At 41.4% G+C, this 19,242-nt stretch overlaps 1 protein-coding gene across 3 annotated transcripts in view; it reads right to left on the minus strand.

Annotated features, from left to right (window-relative positions):
* LOC139748626 (RNA binding protein fox-1 homolog 1-like) overlaps window positions 1–11,021 on the minus strand; it is a 354,628-nt gene extending 343,607 nt beyond the window's left edge. For 2 of the 3 annotated variants that reach the window (XM_071661925.1, XM_071661935.1), the window contains exon 1: window positions 10,836–11,021. The gene's annotated coding sequence lies outside the window, so the exon portion shown is untranslated. The remainder of the gene's footprint in view (window positions 1–10,835) is intronic. The other variant, XM_071661954.1, reaches the window with a different exon arrangement.
* Window positions 11,022–19,242: the final 8,221 nt, after the last annotated feature.

A 19,242-nucleotide genomic window follows, 5' to 3' on the forward strand; every position in this document is an offset into this window, starting at 1 on the left:
ATAAAAATAAAGGCGTTAAATTCTAAACCATTTCATTTGCAGTGTTAACATCTCTTGAAAGAATGTTTATAAAATTCCACGATAAAAAGAGTGGTCAAATGGGGTGGGGTGTTCTCATTTGCATATCCAGTAGCTCAGAACATTCTTCTCTTCGTGGCTTCTCTTTGAACCTTAGGTCAGGTCATCAAGAAAGAATGTTTTAAGCGCAACAGTCATCTTCATTCTCTTCTCAAACCGCCACCAGAGAGATATGTTGTTGATAGCCACACGACTTTTTCTAAGCTGGAGCCATATCTCTCCATTACATCAGTTAAAACCATTTCATCCTTGTTTTGTTCCTTCGTAAGGGCCTATGCCACTGGTTTAACAAGTTTCCATAAAAAAAATAGTTCTTGGTACTTAAGAGGATGATTACTACTGTACTTTAAGATGATATTTGTGTTATTCGTCATTGTGAGGGAAGGAGGAGGATTATTTTGGACACTGAACACTTGATTCACAAAGTTCCTGTAATATTTTGCTCTCATGTCACATCTTCCTCACTCACTGAGTGGGCCATTGTCGACTACCAGATGACATACAAACTGTTTTGTCCGTTTCCCTACCTCCACAACAAGTCCTTTTTTCTGGAAGCTTCATTTTGCAACTTAAAGCTACGTTTAATCTCTTCTTCACCATCTGCAGGGTTAGTTTTCCCTTTCTGAGGGAAGAAGAGGCTATTTAGAAAGGTTTGTTACGAAGCCATCTCCACATCCTGTAAATAGAGCACTCCCATTTTCTAGCTATGTATCTTTTGCGTTTCTTCTTTCGAAACGCTTCAGACGTCAACCTTTTCAAATATTTGTCTTCTGATGTTTTGCCAACCTAGAGAGAGACTGTAACTATATTGCGAGTTCATGGTGTAACTTCTTCCTATCATGTAAGCTTGTGTTTGAGACGCAAACTGTCAAATTCCCCGCGCAGTCACTGTGTAACATCCATATTCATTTTATTCTTCAGTGTTGTGCGAGCTTAGCTGTGCGTATCCGATATGCTGACGCTGCAAGTTGAAGTCCATACTTCTCGAGAAAAACATGAACACAAATACGATGTATTGTATAACTTTCTGCTGGGTATGTGCACAGGTGTCGTATTGCATAAAGACTTCCCTACTAAAGGTATATATATAATATATATATACACACACACACACACACATATATATACACACAAAAACTCCTGATGGAGTATGCAACAATGACATCCATTTAATCTTAATATCCAAAGATTGCAAGACTGAATGTTCATTACCTGTTACACATATACAGAGCTTTCATGTCTAGTGGCTCAAGTGAGCAAAAGAACTCCAAATGAAGATTTCGATCTTCAAACTAATGAACTTTCCCAACACATCAATTGAACTTTTTTTTTTTTATAGACACAAGAAAGTTCGGTAAGCTTAAGCAAGTCTTTCAACATGATACCCCCAGACTCAGCTGCTGTGCCAGATGTACAAAATCTGTCACTCCTACAACGGCTGGTACATAAAACCCAGACTTCACTCATCCATGTAATCCGTCTCTGAGGAGCTTCCACGACAGCTGTTACAACAATCTGTCTCAGACAGCAGAATACACGTGAGGTAATTTCTTAATTATACATAAGTCCCAGTGTATTGGTATGGTGGTTAAGATCTACCGTACAATTTCTTGTCGCCGAGATGATGATGGGAAGCTTGTAATAATGGTCTTTTCTGCTGCTCTACCATGTTCAGTGATCACATTTCTTTCTCCAGTTAAGAAAAACCTTATATCCCTTCGATACATTTCCTCTAATCTCCGATCACCTGGGCTGGAATCCTGATGGAAGGCTTTCTGAAATGGACATGCTTCTCTTACATAATAATAATAATAATAATAATAATAATAATAATAATAATAATAACAATAATAATCTTGGTCTGAGTGCGTGCAATGCAACAGTGTATGTTTTAACGTTCAATATAGTCCACAATTCCATATACTGCCTCTCCACACGACACTATTAACTAAAGTCTTAAAGTGGGTAAGGTAACAGTGCTTCCTGATTAGTCTTACAAACATTCATACCTAATCAATATACAGAGACTGCCACAAGGTAAGGATAAAAGTCATGTAGATTAAAGCGAGTTAAGACTGAACCAAAACACAGTTTAAAGAAGCGATTATAATAACGACAAGCTTATTAAGGCACTGCTTACAATAACTATATAAAAAAGGCACTCTAGTTAGGGTAGCGTTAAACATATATATATATATATATATATATATATATATATATATATATATATATATATATATATATATCATCCCTGGGATAGGGGATTAAGAATACTTCCCACGTATTCCCTGCGTGTCGTAGAAGGCGACTAAAAGGGGAGGGAGCGGGGGGCTGGAAATCCTCCCCTCTCGTTTTTTTTTTAATTTTCCAAAAGAAGGAACAGAGGGGGCCAGGTGAGGATATTCCAAAAAAAGGCCCAGTCCTCTGTTCCTAACGCTACCTCGCTAACGCGGGAAATGGCGAATAGTTAAAATATATATATATATATATATATATATATATATATATATATATATATATATATATATATATGTGTGTGTGTGTGTGTGTGTGTGTGTGTTCCTGAGACCACGGGGGAATGAAACACGATAAGTTCCCAAGTGCACTTTCACATCATCAGGGGAGATACAAGAAAGAAATATGTCAGTTGATATACAAGCTAGGACGCCATTTGGTAATAACCGAGATAAATAAACCTGATATATCCTTGATGCGCTTGAATATAATGTTTCAGAGCAGATGTGGTTGCTATGTGGTGGGTGGATTTCCATTACTAGGAGCTTTTCATGCATGATCCTCCGTGTTTCTACAATACTTGTAGCAACACCGATATCTCTGTTGCTATTCTCAAGTTCTGGAATCTACCAATTCGTCCCTTCTCTTGAACACTAGAGACAAAATCGTCTCTTTTCTTGAACACTAAGAAGAGGATTAAAGAGTCTGTACATGAGAAACATTATAAGAAACTGTAATCACTGTATAGGATACACGAGTGAGAAACGGGATCCAGTGAAGCACACTACTTGAGTGGTTGTTATAAAGCAGGTGCTATGAAAGTACACCTTAGATACTACAAGGGTGGTAGTATGTACTTAAATGGTAATACTGCATGGTGTATGTGGGTATTGTATATGGTAGAATCTTGATACTATATGGATCGCGGTATGCAGGTTTTGTAAACAGTAGACACTACATGCGTGATGGCGGGTGGGGTACCAGGTAGATATGACATGGGTAGACATATATGGATTACACATGGGAGCACTTCATTTGATGGTGGCACGTGGGTGCAACTGGGGGTACTACACATACGATGGTCATCAACCATGGTGCTACCCCATTCTTCCGATCACCAATGTTCTGAACACATTATGTACACACCCAAAAAAATCTATATGTCTGCCAGACTGTAGACGCCTGCATGATGCTGATTCGCATTTGTGGTAGAAGGTTGGGCAAACGCAGCTGACATAAAGAGATAGTTAAGCTAACATCGCACATGAAAAGGTTTACGAAAAAAAAAAATATATATATATATACAGGATCAAACACCCTCCACAATCTGGGAAAGCCATGGTTCAAGTCCTACAAGATCCCGTCTCTCTCAACTGCTCGACTATTATGATATAATCTCAAGAGGCCGCTCTCTGGGTAAAAAAGAATAATGGTCTTAACACACACACAATTCACGAAGGCCTTCGACAAATGTGACTAAAGGGTATTAACATATAAAATTCCAAATTGGGAAGAAGAGGCAAGTTGTGCAACAAATCTATAACTTTCGCAGACACAGACCACGACGTGCAAGAGACGCACAATTATTTCCTGCCTTGCACTGCTAAAAGCTCTTCCGAGGAAGCATGCTTGCTTCCCCTTATAGTTCCTCATACTTGCATACGACAATGAGGATACCATGAAATTCAGGGAAGCATTATCCTTTACGTACGAAACCTGAATAAGTTTGGCAATCCCCTCGACTAAGGGCACTCATAACCTGCAACCAGACATTACCAACGTCTTCCGGGAAGCCACCAGAGATAAGATGTTACTTAAAGCTGAGTTTGGGTGCAGTCTTCCTCTCCGTAGTTTGGTCTGTAATCATATTTCCTCATAGGGGGGTTAGCCTAACTGGCTGTGTGATATTACAAGTCTAAATCTATCACGTGCAGTGCAACTTAGCCAGTCTGTTACACCTCAAGCTTTCAAAATCTTTTTACAAAGTCCCGTGTTGCTTCCTACGGCGTTACATACATATGTCGATTGTAGAGAGAGAAAAGAGTGAATTCTTTCACCTCTGCAACGGTAGGAACGAAGAAATCTAGTCAAACAACACATCAGGAAACGAAGTGAATGTAACATGAAAAATATCTCAAACATGTAGGTAAGATGCAGTCAGGCGACCGACACCTTCTTCTATATCAACAAAAAATGAGTTTCCAAACTGCGGGAAGATTATAACATTCCAACGAGGCAAAAGGAAGCAAGGCCAGTGATGACACTCACCTAGGCATTTACTCTCACATGAATGCAGTATTGCTGTGCGCTGACACCACCTTACCAACAAAACCGGAGAAATTCGTGGGAAAGAAAATAACTAGAGGTCCCTTAACGCCCCCACCCTAAACACCTACGCAAGTGGGACGGACTAAAACTATGAATTGCATTTATTAGAAGGATACGCATGCTATACAATACAAACATGGGAAATACTACGTGTAAAAAAAAAGGACTAAGCTACATACAACAATCAATCCTTGATCAAATGGTACAAATGTCATCGGACTATGTCTATCAAACCTAATTAATACTGATAATGACAAGGAACACCATGAGAAGATCCCTTGGACTGCCTCAGCAAACAACTGGATAACTTTCCCAAAGGCGAACCAAACCAGCCCTGGTCACACAACATACACTGAACGGAAACCTTGCAGCATCAAACAGCCCAGTAAACAAGGTACGTCAGGGGGAGTGTAAGCAAGGTCGTAGATGAGATACGGCATAAAGCAGCCACTGAAAACTAGTCTATTTGTACACCAGTTACATCAGGTGACAACAACGTAGGCAGCCTAACTATACTTCCCTGATGAAGAGCAAACACACGTGGGTACACTGACCCTTTTCCCCGCGTGCTTTATTGCCGTATGGCTCGACAATCACCCGAGGTGTCCGCCAACTGAAGGTTTTCACATGACTAAAAAGAATTTTCTTCTGTATGCCTCCATTTCCATGAATAATTCAGGTGAATATGATACCTTATTCGTCACAAGACAGTTTAACCCCCAAGAGCAAAATGGTACGACCAGTGAACAACATAGTGCGACCTTTCCACGAGTTACACCGTTGTGCTCCAGGAAGAATGTATGAATTTTCCGTCAGTTGGACTTTTCCTGAAACTTATAAATCAGGGGATTTACTATGATGACATGAACAAAGGAAAAGTCGTATCACCCTCTCCAATTACTTCACTATCATCTCATCGTCAACAAATGACAAATGAAATGTGAATCAACCAAAAGAAAGTGAAAAAAAAAATCCCGCTAAAACAAAAGCTAACTTGACCAACACCTGGTACCACTCACACACCAGCATAAGCCTTACTCATCACGTGTGGTAGAACAGATGTGAATGTAACAAATGGCCAGCAGTACACAGGTGAACATACAATCATTACAAGAGTGAGCTAAAGACTTTGTACAAAGCAAGACCGTGCAAAGGTGACGCCATAGGGATGAACGGAAGAAAACGATCGAAAACATGGTTAATGCAGACAGCATAAGATATCTAAGAGGTTGTACGGCAGTGAAGTTCGAGAGATGGGGGCCTCAAGAGTGTTTAAATCCCTCCTCGTACATTACCAACAAGTACTAGTACATGAGGTACAGATTCATTACATGGGTAGTGGAGATGGTTACATAGAAATTACATGAGTAACACAAGGTAACACATCTTGTAAGCTGGGAAACGTTACATGGACACTAAAGGTATAAGAGTACACAGACAGTGGCAAGATGAGATACAACACGGACAGTGATGGAGGCGAGATGTCACATGGACAGTTATGGAATGAGACACTGCATGAACAGAGATGGAGCGATACTACATGCACAGCGATAGACAGGCATAGATAGAGATACCTGATGAATATTTCATGGCAAGTATACACGGTCCAGAAACGTTATATGTGTATTTAAAAATACAATATAACGCGAGGAAAACGTACATATGATGGTAATATCTCATGAATGATCTATATCACACAAACAAAGTAAAAGGAGATAATGTACGTGTGCATGCGGGGATACGATATATCTGGTCGCAATAAGGTCAACAAACAAAGCGATTCCATCATTGTAATTCGTTCGAAACATCAGTAAAAGAAGAATTTAAACACAAAATGATGACCAGCACATACCCATTCCATCCTCTTTAATTTGTATGAAAATTCACTAATTTTCACACCGTTCCCAATACACCATTCAAACTAAAAGAAAAGTCATCGGTAGGAGCCACCTCTAGCGTACATCCCTTTCAGTTAAATCACTTGACAAAGTGAAAGTGGACAGCTTTACACAGGAGCTTTCATCAACACATATACCAGTTAAATAAATGTAACATGACAAACACAAAAGTCGGGCGCAATGGATAACACGTGGGTAAATACTTAAAAGTGCTTCATTCAATATTATCTCTAAATGTGGGAGTAACAACACATCATCAAAATAAAAATCAAAGATAATTTCTTGTGTTAAGCGTCATTCATATCTCACATTTTACGAGTTACTAAAACTAGAGGTTACTGGGCCAACACCATAAATTTTGTTTGCACATCACTTATCTGATAATATGAATAGTTTGTTTTGTTAGAGAACACATGACAAAATTAATGGAAAATAATCAACAAGACATATCGGTATGAGTAAGTCACATTCGACATCACTATCCACATTACCAGATCACTGGGGGTATAAGTTAATTCAATTAAATATTCAAAAAGTGTTAATAAAAACGACACTCCTATCTTGAAAATTCCTGCATCTGATAACAGCAGCAGTAAACAGAAAACAGAATCGTCTTACAGTTAAACAAAAACAAAAAAGATAAAATGAAATTATATAGAAACTGCATAAATGTCGCTGCCTTATATATGCAAATATCAAAGGTGTGGGGGGGGGGGGGTCCCCCAAACTCTCACTTTTCCCGTACTCTGTACCGCTAGAGAGATGATTCTGTTAACATTCTCTGCCAGCATAACGAAAAATGCCTTAAGAGCAACGATGTCCCAGGTAGATTATCTCTCCAACCTGCACTCTCTTGACTTTCTTGGCTGACACTTATTACACCAAGACTGTTCGATGCTTTTGGGTCTATGGCCAGCACATACTTCACAACCAATCTGAACCTAAATAATGTGTAGCAACTTTTACAAAACTGGTTTTTAATTTATGTTGGGAATGGTCAAAGTCACTAAGAACTATCATTTGTTCGTCTTATATTCTCACTCTAACAACTGCAAAAGCACTCTCACTTTTCGTTAAGTTAAAAACTGGGGTTTTCTCGATACTTAATGGGCACCATTTCCGTGGGCATAACTAGGATCTATTTAAATAATTCAGGTATATATATCATAATACATCTCTTACGACTATGTACTTATGGGTCTCGGTAATGAAAGTCCGTCATCGAGATAGTGCAGTTACTGAAACACCTCATAGCGCCTTGTGCTATTTCGCCAGCCTTGTAAGCGTCATGCTTAGACAAATTCTCTTCACCGCGATACAATGGAACAATCTGGCCCTGTGCGCTTCTCGTCCCAAATATCCATCCTGAATATCTTCCTCGGCAGCGCTGTGAACGTCTTCATCGGAAAGAAATGAGGTCAGCATCCACGATAACTCCCTTAAATTTGACCTATCATGTAATCCCCCGTCAAGGATATGTACGTGAAATTCGTTTCTCTAATGAACATCAACAAGCGTTTTCGTACACACAAAAACCGTGTTCTGATATTCTCCTTGATTAACAATGCTGTAATGGCTGGTCAGATATCACTCATGAAATGATTTCACATGTAGATTTCACCAGATGAGAATCTGATCTATATATATAGTATCCCATATCGAAAATGAATGGTTACGTACGAGTATACTGGTCTATGATGAATATATATATATATATATATATATATATATATATATATATATATATATATATATATATATATATATGATTTTCAAAAATGTAAATCCATACCATGTCAAAACAACAAAACTTTTGTTATTCACTTTTCCAAAGGAAAGCATTCCTCGTAATGTTTGTCATACAAACATACTGAAATATGATTTACAGGAAAGGAAAGTCAATTAACCTTACGCAGGCCTGTCTTCATATAATGTATAGTACAATGTCTAATATACACACAATGCAAAGCTAAACAGGTTGTCAAGGCTACATTAATAATGTATAATTCCATACGTATCTCTAAAATGACTAATAAGAAAAATGTAAGCAAAAGATGGATGGAGAGGTTCTGTTGATATGAACTGAATTAAAAGGGTTCTTAGGGTCATCTAATTTTCATTTCATGGTTAGCACCCTTAAGAAAAAATCCTTGAACATAGAAGGGAGCACATTCTCGCTCTGGTACATTCATAATGTTTTAAAATAAATACTTTCACACTTAAACATGGCCAAAGTAATATCTACATAAGCGATTTTTACCACCACCCGTTGTGTCTATGGAAGACGTACATGACAGAACGTTACTTTCCTAATATATCTAAAAACAATGCCAATGGTCCTCGGACAAACGTTACCTTTTCGAAGCAATTTCAATGCGCCATCCCCCCCTCCCCCCAAAAAAAAGAAGCCCCTAACACATATTTCTCGTTGATAAATTGACAATAACCATCACCTCGTGACCGAAACAAGCGATCTACATAATCATATACCTCCCGATGAAACCTGACTTACGACATCACATGTATAGTGAAGCAGAGACGCAGCACTAAACACAGCAGATCGCAGATCTATCGTATGACGACGACAAACAAAACAATCAAATGTATCATATCAACATATTACTGCAAACGTTAGTCCCTGGTTTAAATTTTTTGGCGATTAGGTAAAATATCACAGGTGAGTTTAAACAAATCGTGACAAAACAAACCAACAGCATGCAACTATCTAGGTGTGGAAGCTCCTTCGACTAGGTCGCTAAAGGCCACGGGCGGTGAGGTCAGGTCAACAGGTCACAGAATCACCATCACTACTCAGCTGCGCAAGTGACCATGACCCACCTTCACACCAACCGCAACTCATTCCATTTCTGCCGTTTGCCTCCCGAGAAATGCAACATGAAAAAAATAATTATGCTGCCGTGCCCTGCCAACGAAACTGTACACCTTTACAAAACATATCCGTCAGTTTGCGCAAACACATTGTATCTCTGGCATGAATAAAATTCCTTCATGAAACTGTGTTGTAACTGGAAAAGGCTTGGGTACACAAAACCCAGACTATCATTTCCCTCTGAAGAAACAGTTGGAGCTGTTGGGAGAGGGAGTTTGGCGGGCGGGCGGGCGGAGCAGGACAAGGGAGGGAGAGCGTGTGTGTGTATATGTGTGAGAGAGAAGGGGGAGTGTGGGGGTTTGGGATTGAGGGAGGGGGGGGGGGGGGAGCCCGCGGCGGGGACGGGTGGCTGTGGCGTGGGTCCCAGGGAGTCCCGATGCCTCCACCACACTCCTTACTGCATCTTCCACCACACCGCTCCGCTCTCACTTACAACTTCACCCCTTGCGTTCAATACCACACACTGCACCCCACACAGATCACTGCCTCGTACCAATCACTTACAATCGATTCCAACATTAACCTACATATCATAAATAGGCATCACAGTCAGTCTTAAACTACACAAGGAAATGAAAGAACTTCATACAATGTACAATGGTCTTAGCCGATTATTGATAGCAAAAACAGCTTTGCTTAGTACAGAAGACAAGTGAAGGAATCACCAAAAAGCTGCTGATCATGGGAAAAGCCTGGTTAGCTTTGTCTTTGATAGCATAAAGCCCGTGATCACTAAACACGTAAACCAAAGCTTCAGTTCAAACATGTGAAGCTGAGTCCTATATAATACGAACACTAGGTAATTAAATTCCACGAATGCTTGCACCACCATTGAGTTGCGCACTTCACAATTTCACCACAGATTCAAAATCTGATTTACATCACTAGAAAACAACACTCTTGATTATCCACGGAACTAAAAACGCTGGAACAAACGCACACAAAGCTACGGAGAGGAATGTAGACGTGTCCGCCGATGTGGCCTGTGTTAGGGGTCGGGTTGCTTCAGGCCGCTACACCATTGGGAAGCTTTATCTATATCCATTGCTACAGTTCAAAATATCATTCAAATGGTATAGTTTCGGTGGTATGGTATCCAGAGCATACAGCTTAACCTTAAAATACTCCTTTGACATCATACTGGGATACAAAAATACACGCAAACTGCTCTTGCGCATCACAGATAGCTTTGCTACACCAGGTTCACATTTCGAGTTACATAACTTTCAGTGCGAAAATGCCAATTTCTTATTCACCACACACTTCCTTAAGGTAACATTTCTGAGTACTGTTTAGACGCTGGCTTTATTTCCAAGCCATGGTATGATCAGAACCGTGTGCAGTCTGGCTGACTGCCTGCTCCTATGCTCTGACGCACTGCGATTCCAAAACTGTTGAGTACTTACTGGATAGTAGGCGGGAGGTACCTGCGGAGGCAGGGGGAATACGCTGGAAGCCCACAGCTTGCCGGTTTGCTACGAACGTCACAGAATAAAACTGTGCCACGAAGAAGTGGCTGGACTAGATGGTGAGTATTGACGGACACGAGCGTGGCTGCACACAACACACTGAGCACAGTCACTGGCGGAGGGACTTGCACTCACCCGATCAATGGACGCACCGCGCTTCCCTCCGCTCAGACAAGTAGAGCCACAATATAACAAATTTCGCCTAGTTTCTCTATTTCTCTTTATATACCTTTGTACGTTATATCTAATTTACGAAAATTATATCAACTAATTATATGAAATATAAAAACCAACGTAAAAAGTGACAATATGAAACGTTTCTTGTTCACGTTGAGTTACTCGTACACAGGCAGCGCGGTTAGCATGGGTGACCCTACGAAGCAGTCGGCATCATTCGAAAAATCTGTATCCAACTGGATGGTGGGGATGCATTTCGTTGTACAGCAAATGCGTGAGAGTTGATTAGCCATGATCTATCTAGCCGTCAATTATCATGAACCTCTCTCGCATCTACACGAGATGGACCAAGTACACACACACACACACACACACGCATGCACCACTGTGGGGATTAATTTTGCAGAACTGAGGTCCCCAACCCTCAATCCCACAGCCTGGCACAGCAGGACAGCCCCTTCCCTAGTGTTGGATGTAGAACTACTTCTAAATTAACCTATTCAACTAGTTAGTTATCATCAATACAAACACTGGAGTGACATATTTACGACATACAAGAAGGTAATTATCAGAGCGCTTCATGCAAGTGTCCATTTTCATTCCTTTAAAATCATTTCATCAAGAAATTGAATCCTCATTTATGCAAATCAGTGGGATAGAATCGCAAGTAAGCTACAGATTGCCGGGATACATGAACAGGAATTGCACCAAGCCAACTTATATAGGCGGAGTCGCGAAAGCCCTGAGGCATTGTAAACCAGATGAGAAAGGAAAATGGGAAAGGACTAACTCAACTCACCCTGATTCGCTGACGGATAGAGAAGGCATTTTACAGTTTATCTGACTGACGGAAGCAGTAAAGCCAGCCAAAAACTTCTCATCATTTATTCCATCCTTGTGCTTTCGTCTGTCAGTCGAAATTCAAACGTTCGTCTTGACAGCGAAGCGAGGCATATTCTAACGTACAAGCGCTGGGAAGCTAACATACCAAACTTTGCGCTTAAATTAGCACCCCCTCTTTCCAAGCGACGCAGATGGGCGAGGATAAAAAAGATCCCCACAACAGTGAACGGGCAAAGCGCATCTTTAATAACTTCACTTTGAAAACTGCCACAGCACACAAGGTTTAAAGATTTGGGCGAGTTATTCCTCTGGGTTTAACCAACACTGGGTATGACAGGATGTTTATTGTGTCGCCTGCACAGCATGGCAGACACTGAGGGATTGCTTTGTCCACCATCCGTCCCTTGGTTGTCAGGAGTAATGCCTCACCCCGCAACGTAACTTAGTCATAACTTCAAAAGTCTAAGTCAGACACTCATGATATTTCAAACGCTTGTTTCCCTACGTCTCAAGAATTAAATGGTGTGAAATCTAATTTCAATTCTAGTTTGAAATTTACTAGAGTTTATGTCACCTAAAACGAGGTTTAACATGCAATTTAACCTGACTTGTAACTTGGGGTTAAATCAAGCTATGGCAATGAAAATGAATACAGAAGTTTTTGATATTTTCCAAATAATATTTCTTTCGAAACTTATTTCAGTCTCCACAATTATACTGCACTGCAGGCGACAAAAGTGTTCCACGTAACATAGTAATTATGCTGCACTCACTCCAGGCGACACCAGTATTGCATGTAACACCCAACACTATGCGGCACTGCAAGTGTTGAACGCAACACTCGGTAACTACACTGCACTCCAGGCGACACAAGTGTTCCATGTAACACTCAACAATTATGCTGCATTGCATGTGACACAAATGTTCCATGCAACACTGTATAACTACGCTGCACTGCATGCAACACAAATGTTCCATGTGTAACATCTGACAAACATACTGCATTGCTGGCAACTCAAGCGTTCCATGTAACATCTAATAACAACGACGAACAACAGATGACGCGAGTGTTCTAACGTGACATCCAGTAACGTATACCGCATTGCAGGCAAGTTAAAGTGTTCCATGAAACACCCTTGTAGTTACAACAGACACACATAACAGGTACACATGAGTCTGTTACTGCTGGGACATGAGTCACCTCCCACAACAGAAGCGTAGCACAAACCCGACCCAGACATGACACACGAGCAACGGGAACATGACAAGGATATGCCACATGGATGACACATAGGTTCATGTACCACACAGTTGACAAAAAAGTGGAATGTGACACATACACACACATATATATGCGTTCAACGAACGAGATACATGACACGTGACACATTTGGGACGTGACACTTTCATCATAAATGGCACATTCAGGGTGTGATACATGCATGACACATGAAACATTCAGGATGTAATACATGCATGACACATTCAGGATGTGATACATGCATGACACATTCAGGGTGTGATACATGCATGATACATGACACATTCAGGATGTGATACATGCATGACACATTCAGGGTGTCATACATGGATGATACATGACACATTCAGGATGTGATACATGCATGACTTATTCAAGTTGTGATACATGCATGATACATGACACATTCAGGATGTGATACATGCATGACACATTCAGGGTGTCATACATGTATGATACAAGACACATTCAGGGTGTGATACATGCATGACACATTCAGGGTGTGATAGGGTGTGATACATGCATGACACATGACACATTCGGGATGTGATACATGCATGACACATGACACGGACGTTACAACTGGGATGTGACACTATTAACTGAAAACTGGGAGGTGAGTGAAAATAATTTACGACTTGGGCGTGCTATGAAAATTATTTACAACTGGGACATGTTGCAAAATCTAAAAACAGAGCTTTTTAAACAAATGATTTACGATAAAGATGCTCTACAGAAACTAGTTACAACTGGGACAACCTACAAAATTATTTACAGAAATTGTTTACAACTGGGATATGTTACAAACATGAAGGACAAATGGGTTGTGTTACATAAATGATTTACAACTGGGACTTGTTACACATGATTCATAACTAGAATGTGACTCATGTTTATAAATCATTTACATTTCGGAATCAGTTGGAACCAGTTAGACACAAATGATTTACATCTGGGACATGTTACAGATAAATGATTTACAATTAGGAAGAGTTCCACAGATGATTTACAAATGACAAAATTTACATACATGATGGAACACTGGGACGAATTACACAAATGATGTACAACTGGGACATATTACATGCAAATGATTTACAACTGGAACATGTTACACATAAAGTATTTACAACTGGGACGTGACAGAGAAATGATTTACAATCTGGACGTGTTGCACACAAATAATTTACGACAGGACCACATTACACACACATGATTTACAACTGGGACGTGATACACACACACACACACACACACACACACACACACACACACACACACACACACACACACGATTTACAACTGGGACATATTACACCCAAAAATGACCTAAAACTTGGACATGACACGAGTGAAAAGTGAAAGAGTCTCAACTTATCTGAAATACTTGGGATATGACACCCTACTGACACGCAAAAGTACGTGATGGGACACATATGACACCCTACTGGCCCGTAAAAGTACATTTTGTGACACCCAAAAGTACGTGCTGCTGCACACATGACACCTAATTAGGAGGTGGTGTGCCATGGCATACATAAGAGACGCGATGTAGGTACGGGACGAAGCGTCATACACCTCACACCTGCCACATGACACGTAGATGACGCATACCCTACGTGTCGAACGGCTCCTGCCGTGCGTCATCGAACCTCACACACCTAAGGCCAGGATTCTACGAGGTGCCAGCGCCTGGCGGAGGGAGGGGGAGTTGGGTGACAGCACTCGGGCTCACTCGGGGCGTCCAGCCCAGAGCCGCTCCTTCGGCGCTGGAGGACTGACAGAGTCCAGTCGATGGTTAAGGCAGGCGCCATCCAGTCCCACTACCAATGACGGACTGTCTGCACATCCAGGAACTGATGAAGGCAAGCAAGTATGAGTATGGACATGTGTTTATATGTATCTGTCTGTGTATGTATATGTGTATACGTTGATAAGTATATGTATGTATATGGGCGTTTATGTATAGTCATATGTGTATATGAGTGGATGGGCCGTTCTTCATCTGTTTCCTGACTCTACTTCGCTGATGCGGGACACGGCGATCAAGTATGATAAATGAATAAATGAATAAATACACATAATATACATCACACCTTTTTAAGGTGTTCTTCAGAAAATATAGGAGAGAATGGCAGGAGAAATGTGTTCAGAGATTCACCTATGAGTTGGGTGTGGACGACACGACCCTCCCTTCTTGACGTGGACATCCACAGCGTCACAATGGGCAGGTGTCTGGACGCTGGACGTAAGTGGGCCCCCAGAGGTGCAAACCAGGTGCATTCAGGTCCTACCTAAAGTGTGTTTAGGAAGAGTGTCCATCATGGGGCCTCTTCCATCAAGAAATTGCCAGAGAAAAGTATATTTTAGTTAAAGAAAAAAAAAGTTTCTTCTTCCAGACGGTACTCGTTAATCTGACCCAGCAACAACCTGGAACTGTGCAGTTCTTTTAAAACACAAGAAAAAAAAAAAACCCAGACATTTCCAGCCTAACGGACAGACGAACGTGTCCTGCAGGAGACAACAGATGGGATCTTTACCCGCAACATCCCCTGAAAACTGTTGTGTGAACATCATCATTGACTTACAAGGACAAGCAAGCCAATGACTACAACGTTACGAGTATCAACAACCTCACACGATGTAAATTACATGTACTCCTGCCCGACCGAAGGTTGTAAACTTCAAAATGATTCTCGACCGCATCCGCATGACTCGAGACGCATCACTCAGCCGACGCTGAACAAGCCCATCATCTTCAGAGCAGACGCCCCAGAATACATATGCAACAGCAAAGTATAACATAAACCAAACTCGCGAGTATCTTGCCGAAAACGTGGAGATACTGAAACATTTCCCAAGATCCTCCCACACAAGACACTATAGATAACTGAAACCGTTAAATAAGAGAATATAATCCCTTCATGAATCATGGAAGTACATGACAATCTAGGGACGCTCCAACTATTCTCATCTATACTCACTACCTCCACGCGACCTTGCCAAGGGCAGAGAGCCCAAGGAAGGAAACCCGCCGAACTAGCTTACCTACGAAGATTGACCCTTACCGTCCTCCACCATCGTACAAGAACTTCAAGGGAACGTTGTTTTCAACTCAAAAGATAACCTTCGTCCCCCGGCCTCAACTATGACACTGCAAGATGTAAACTATTCCTGTTTCTGTTCTTTGTATTTATTTTCCGTTATGTGATTTTAAAGCAATTTCAATAAAGGCTTCATATATATGTTTCATATATATTTAGAACAGAGGTGTAAATGATTACAAGGATATCTAATTCACGCTTTAATCTAATGAAGGAAAACGTATAGAGGGAAAAATTGAAGAATAACAACAGAAAACATTATTTTGTATGATATATATATATATATTCCCTGGGGATAGGGGAGAAAGAATACTTCCCACGTATTCCCTGCGTGTCGTAGAAGGCGACTAAAAGAGAAGGGAGCGGGGGGCTGGAAATCCTCCCCTCTCGTTTTTTGTTTTTTTAATTTTCCAAAAGAAGGAACAGAGAAGAGGGCCAGGTGAGGATATTCCCTCAAAGGCCCAGTCCTCTGTTCTTAACGCTACCTCGCTAGAAGTAAACATCAAGATTTCGTAGAGATGGTTCATTAAAGGGCAAAAAAGACTGAATCAGAAATAAGAAAGGTGAATTACAGGAACAAATCAAAGTCCACACATTTGCCTTCCATGAAAAGGAAAAGAATAATAAGATGACTTAATTACAACCTAAAAAGTTCTGAGTTGGTTTGGCAAAGTAGACACTGGAGTTCTCTGACAGGTGCAAAGAAAGAACAACCAGGTGTCTTAGCTGAAAATTAACAAAGAAAATTGTTATAATGAATGGAATAAGGTTAAGTGATGAAACTCTGCACGTAAACAGCATTCTAAATCTAATTAAGTTGTACAACAAGGAAAACAGCTCATGAGGCGCCCCCTCACCACTCACCCCACGAGTGTAGTATTCTCTCTTCGTAATGTACACACATGTACTAAGAAAAAGACAATTACCCACCCAAATACAATTACTATATAGCCAAGCTACATGATCATGATTAGTTTTTCTTTCTCGAAAAATTTGGTTTGGAGAGAGAGAGAGAGAGAGAGAGAGAGAGAGAGAGAGAGAGAGAGAGAGAGAGAGAGAGAGAGAGGCTGAACATGGGAAGGTATAAGCTGTGAAGGGAAATAATCATGGAATGTATAGAGATATATGATGTACGTTTTACTAAGGTATGTGTTTTTAAGATCATACTTTCCCTCAAACTCTCTCTTCTTTCTTCTCTTCCCTCCAAGGGGAACTGTCCTTGGGAGACGTTCCCACAGCACCCAGTCCTCGTGAGCTAGCTGGTAAGGCTGCCAGGGGCCTCTGTGTGCTGCTAATGACCACAGTAATAAGGCGGAGACTCACGCTACACCCCCAGCGTGAAACCTGACACGTGCATCTGTCTCTACGCCCCTCACCAACGATTGTGACCTTGAGACTCAATTCTTCTCCCGGTTTACCACTTGAGTCACCATTTCGCCTAATCTCTCACTTCCGCCGGAGGCCCACAGCTGTCATGAAAAGTTCTAAGTGAATTATTGTTTCTTTTTTATCCTGCTTTTCACTACAATTGCCTCCTCCACAGGATGGGCTGCGTGCCTATTGTAACATAGATAAACGCCAAACGCTTACTCCCCAGGGCTCGGGTATCTTCCATGCCATCAGATTCAAAAATCAAAATTCGCAGCTTTCCTCGGCTTCTAGCACTGTGCTCCTCACTCTTCAAACTCGTTGCAATCCTTCGAGTGTCTTCCTTCCTCACACGAGGCTCTGTTGTCCTCTAACCCACCGCCAAGGTCTCATTTGTAGGCCCCTTCAGCGCGCACGGCATGAGCGGATGAATTCCTCCAACACGGGCAAGTGAGGCGTAATGAGGCCTTATGGAATATTTTTCTAGACGATCTAGACAACTAGTCAGACGCTCTCCTCATGCTCCTCCTCGTAGCGACAAGATATCTAACACATATGGTCCTCTCGTCACGTCTAACCCTTTGTTACTAAACACACTCAATCTTCATCCCAGCGGTAACTGTTCCCTCTCCTTTGACATCCCCTATTCCCGTTCCCATAGCACTTTTGGAAGACCGAGAGGACTAAAATAACAAGATTTCTTGTCTGATTTTGCAGGGAATGACTACATTTGCTTCCCCCTCCTCACCTCGCGTGAAGCTTCTCAGTGTGTGTTGGTTGGGTGGACGGACAACAAGGAGCTTACAAGCTCTGCTGTTGGTGTGGACGTCGACACATCTTCTCCCTCTTACTGTTTCCTCATTCAAGGTTCAGATGGATCTTGGTGGGAAGCAAACGGACCGGTGACCATGCACCTCAACCGTGGAGTTGAACCCCCTCTTCATCTGCCTCTCATTTTGTCATTATTCTCGCCAGAATTCACTGCAGCCGCACTAGTCCTAACGCCAGACTCAACCCCTTCACCAGAGGGGATCGTGCTGACCTGTTGTCTTCGACCAGTGCCACATCGTCTTCGTCTTTAAATTTGAAAAAGAAAAATTTCTAAAAATTACAAGTCCATCTTTCCCACTCTTTCCCCATCTCACAATCATTTTTCATGTCAGTCATTTAAAGGTTTTCCTCTTTGAAAAACTCTGCAAGTTCTTCTACTCCCACCACATTAATCAACGACTTTCTGGTCTCCTCCACTATCACAAACTGCCTCGTCAGGACCCAGTGGTCTGTCGGCGTTTGAATTCAGTTGTATTCATTTGTAAACAGTTAAAGTCACGCTCCTTTACATATCTCATTTCCAGCGGTCTTCATACTCACCTCTTACTCACCCAGTGTCCCTTCGAATACTATCTTACTGCCAGATCCAGAGAACATTCGGATGGGTATTCCTCCTCCTGCCTCACAGGACTGTGCGACCCAGCCTGCGCCTGTACTTGGTCGTCTATTTCGCCTCTGCCTCGAGAAAACAATTTCTAACTTTTCCTTCCTCCAAGACATGGAAACTGAAACGCTGTTTTTCCTCTTGGATACATAAACT

Source organism: Panulirus ornatus, chromosome 1 (assembly GCF_036320965.1).
Source record: "Panulirus ornatus isolate Po-2019 chromosome 1, ASM3632096v1, whole genome shotgun sequence".
NCBI lineage: Eukaryota > Metazoa > Arthropoda > Malacostraca > Decapoda > Palinuridae > Panulirus > Panulirus ornatus.